Raw genomic sequence first — 3,664 nt, forward strand, 5'->3', positions numbered from 1 at the left:
CAAAAGGCAATTCTTTCCATCACTGCTCTTACTTCTCACAAATATATTCTTTCTGATGAATTTTATAATCATTTTTCAGTTATTCTGTTTCCCCCTGAGCCTTATGTTTAATACAAAACTAATACAAATGAAAAAGAACATGCAATGGTGGGATCCTCCTTTAGCCTACCCCAGTGCTTCTCCCCAGATGTAACCATGATAGCCTTTGTAGTTCTTCTTGTTTATAAATCTAAATTTCCCCCAAAAGGAGCACAATTCCTTCTTCTTTTTTTTTTTTTTTTTTTTGGTAGAAACTGGTGTTTATGCTCCATCAAACTCATTTCCGTGTTTGCTTCAGAGACTGTGAGAAGCAGCATAAGACCACTCAGTGGTTGTTCCTCCCCACTCCATGGCCTGGCCAGTGGATGCTGCAGCCTAGTCTTCAGTGGGGGGTGGAGCACTCCAGTCTTCAGTGGGGGTGGAGCACTCCAGTCTACAGGGGGGTGGAGCACTCCAGTCTTCAGTGGGGGTGGAGCACTCCAGTCTTCAGTGGGGGTGGAGCACTCCAGTCTACAGTGGGGGGCGGAGCACTCCAGTCTTCAGGGTGGGCGGAGCACTCCAGTCTTCAGTGGGGGGCGGAGCACTCCAGTCTTCAGGGGGGGCGGAGCACTCCAGTCTACAGTTGGGGCGGAGCACTCCAGTCTACAGTGGGGGGCGGAGCACTCCAGTCTTCAGTGGGGGGTGGAGCACTCCAGTCTTCAGGTGGGCGGAGCTCTCCAGTCTACAGTGGGGGCGGAGCACTCCAGTCTTGAGGGGGCAGAGCACTCCAGTCTACAGTGGGGGTGGAGCACTCCAGTCTACAGTTGGGGTGGAGCACTCCAGTCTACAGTGGGGGTGGAGCACTCTAGTCTTCAGTGGGGGGTGGAGCACTCCAGTCTACAGTGGGGGGCAGAGCACTCCAGTCTTCGGGGGGGTGGAGCACTCCAGTCTTCAGTGGGGGGTGGAGCACTCCAGTCTTCGGGGGGGTGGAGCACTCCAGTCTTCAGTGGGGGGTGGAGCACTCCAGTCTACAGTGGGGGCGGAGCTCTCCAGTCTTCAGTGGGGGGTGGAGCACTCCAGTCTACAGTGGGGGCGGACACTCCAGTCTTCAGGGTGGGCGGAGCACTCCAGCCTTCAGTGGGGGGCGGAGCACTCCAGCCTTCAATGGGGGGCTGCTGAGTAGGCACAGAGGGCACCTGCACCCCTTCAGACCAGTCTGCACCCTCAGGCTGAGTAGCAGTGAACTCAGGTGCCGTGGCCTTCCACTCACCCTGAAACGCCTCCTTGGTCACAGCTTTTTCTTTTTTCTTTTCTTTTCTTTTTTTGACACGCAGAGTTAGACAGTGAGAGAGAGAGAGAGAGAGAGAGACAGAGAGAAAGGTCTTCCTTCTGTTGGTTCACCCATCAAATGGCCGCTGCGGCCGGTGCGCTGCGTTGATCCGAAGCCAAGAGCCAGGCACCTCCTTCTGGTCTCCCATGCAGGTGCAGGGCTCAAGCACTTGGGCCATCCTCCACTGCCTTCCTGGGCCACAGCAGAGAGCTGGACTGGAAGAGGCTGGAAGAGGGGCAACCGGGACAGAATCTGGCGCCCCAACTGGGACTAGAACCCGGGGTGCCAGCGCCGCAGGCGGAGGATTAGCCTAGTGAGCCACAGCACCGGCCGGTCACAGCTTTTTCAGCGGCGGCCTGCTCTCCTTTTTCAATCTCTTCAGGATCTCTGTAGAAGTAGAGATCAAGCATGACCTCCTGGGGTGTTCACGGGAGATGGTACCACACATGCGCAGAACCTCCCAGACCAGCATCCACCACATCAGACCCACTGAGTGGGCTCCCTTGTTGCATGGGATGGCAATGTCCGTATAGCGCAGAGGAGAGTCTGTGTTACACAGAGCAGTGGTAGGCAGGTTCACATAAGACGCCTCTGTGAGAGGCTGTGGTCAGCCCTGGGATCAGGAATCACCAGCAGCCGAGGTCCTGGAAGGCTGCCCGGCTCTGGTTAGAGAAGGTTTCAGGTGTGAAGCGGCCAGCCATGGAGTAGCTCCAGTGGCAGCAGCAAACTTCAACACAGCCCTCTGGCCAGTGTTCCTAGAGGGATAGCACACTGACATCAGCAGAGTTTTCAATGACCACAATGGCACGAACTGTCAGTTGAAGTTTCTCCCAGGTCCTCTTCAGATTTATGATGTAGATGCCATCACTTTCCTTTCGTAGATGCACTGTTCCATTTGGAAGTCAAGGTTGATCCACCTAGGTGGGTTCCTACTGCAAGGAGTTTGAGGACGTCTTCTTCCTTCATTTGCGGGACATCAAGGGCTCTGGACATCGGCATTTGTTGATTTCTGTATGAAGGCCATTCTAACTGGGATGAGGTGAAACCTCATTGTGGTTTTGGTCTGCATTTCCCTGATGGCTGATGACCCTGAGCATTTTTTCATGTGTCTGTTGGCCCTTTGAATTTCCTCTTTTGAAAAATGCCTGTTAAAGTCCTTTGCCCATTTCTTAACTGGGTTCTTTGTTTTGTGGTTGTTGAGTTTCTTGAGCTCTTTATAGATTCTTTTATCAGTTGCATAGTTTGCTTTGATATTTTCTCCCATTCTGTCAGTTGCCTGTTCACTTTTCTGAGTGTTTCTTTTGCAGTACAGAATCTTCTCAGCTCGATGCAATCCCATTTGTCAATTTTGGCTTTGATTGCCTGTGTCTCTGGGGTCTTTTCCAAGAAGTCTTTGCCTATGCCAATGTCTTACAGAGTTTCTGCAAATTTCTCCTCTGGTAGTTTGATGGTACCAGGTTGTAGCTTTAGATCCTTTGATCCATTTTGAGTTTACTTCTGTATAAGGTGTAAAGTAGGAGTCTTGTTTCATATTTCTGCACATAGAGATCCAATTTTCCCAGCACCATTTATTGAAGAGACTGTCCTTTCTCCAGGGATTAATTTTAGCTCCTTTGTCAAAGATTAGTTGGTTATAGATGCATGGAATGATTTCTGGAGTTTCTATTCTATTCCATTGGTCTACACGTCTGTTTTTATGCCAGCACCAGGTTGTTTTGCTGACCTCAATTGTTCATTTTCTTTCTCAAGGAAAAAAAGATTTTTTTTTTTGAAAAGCAGACCTATAAAGAGAAAGATTTTTCATCTGCTAGTTCACTCTCTAAAGGCCCACATAGCCAGGAGTAGGCCAGGCCAAAGTCAGGAGACCTGAACTCAATCCAGGTCTCCTCCATGGGTGGCAGGGACCCCATCACCTGAGCCATCACCTGCTTCCTCCCAGGACGCACATCAGTAGGAAGCTGGATGGAAGCAGAGGAGCCAGGACTGGACCAGGCACTCTGACGTGGGATGTGGGCCTCCTGTGTAGTGGCTCCACCCACTGTGCCACAACGCCTGCCCACGCTTTTCTTTTTTCTTTTTCTTTTTTTGGTTAATAGTTGTGAAACCTTTAAAACCAGTCAGAAATTCTTTTCAAGGGTTTTACACATCCTTTGTCTTGGGTACACACTGCCCTAGTAATATGCATTATTTAAACGATTATTTCTTTTTTAGTTAGTAATTGAATTAAATGCCTACATTGTAATTACCAGGTAATCTGTGCAGAAGGTAATATTTACTATTCACAGGAAGAATTCCCAACGTCTCAGTCTGAAACAT

At 50.0% G+C, this 3,664-nt stretch overlaps 1 pseudogene; it reads right to left on the reverse strand.

Annotated features, from left to right (window-relative positions):
• Nucleotides 1-333: 333 nt before the first annotated feature.
• Nucleotides 334-3,664, reverse strand: LOC133773433 (small ribosomal subunit protein uS2-like; annotated as a pseudogene).

This window comes from Lepus europaeus, chromosome 14 (assembly GCF_033115175.1).
Source record: "Lepus europaeus isolate LE1 chromosome 14, mLepTim1.pri, whole genome shotgun sequence".
In the NCBI taxonomy this organism is placed as follows: Eukaryota; Metazoa; Chordata; class Mammalia; order Lagomorpha; family Leporidae; genus Lepus; species Lepus europaeus.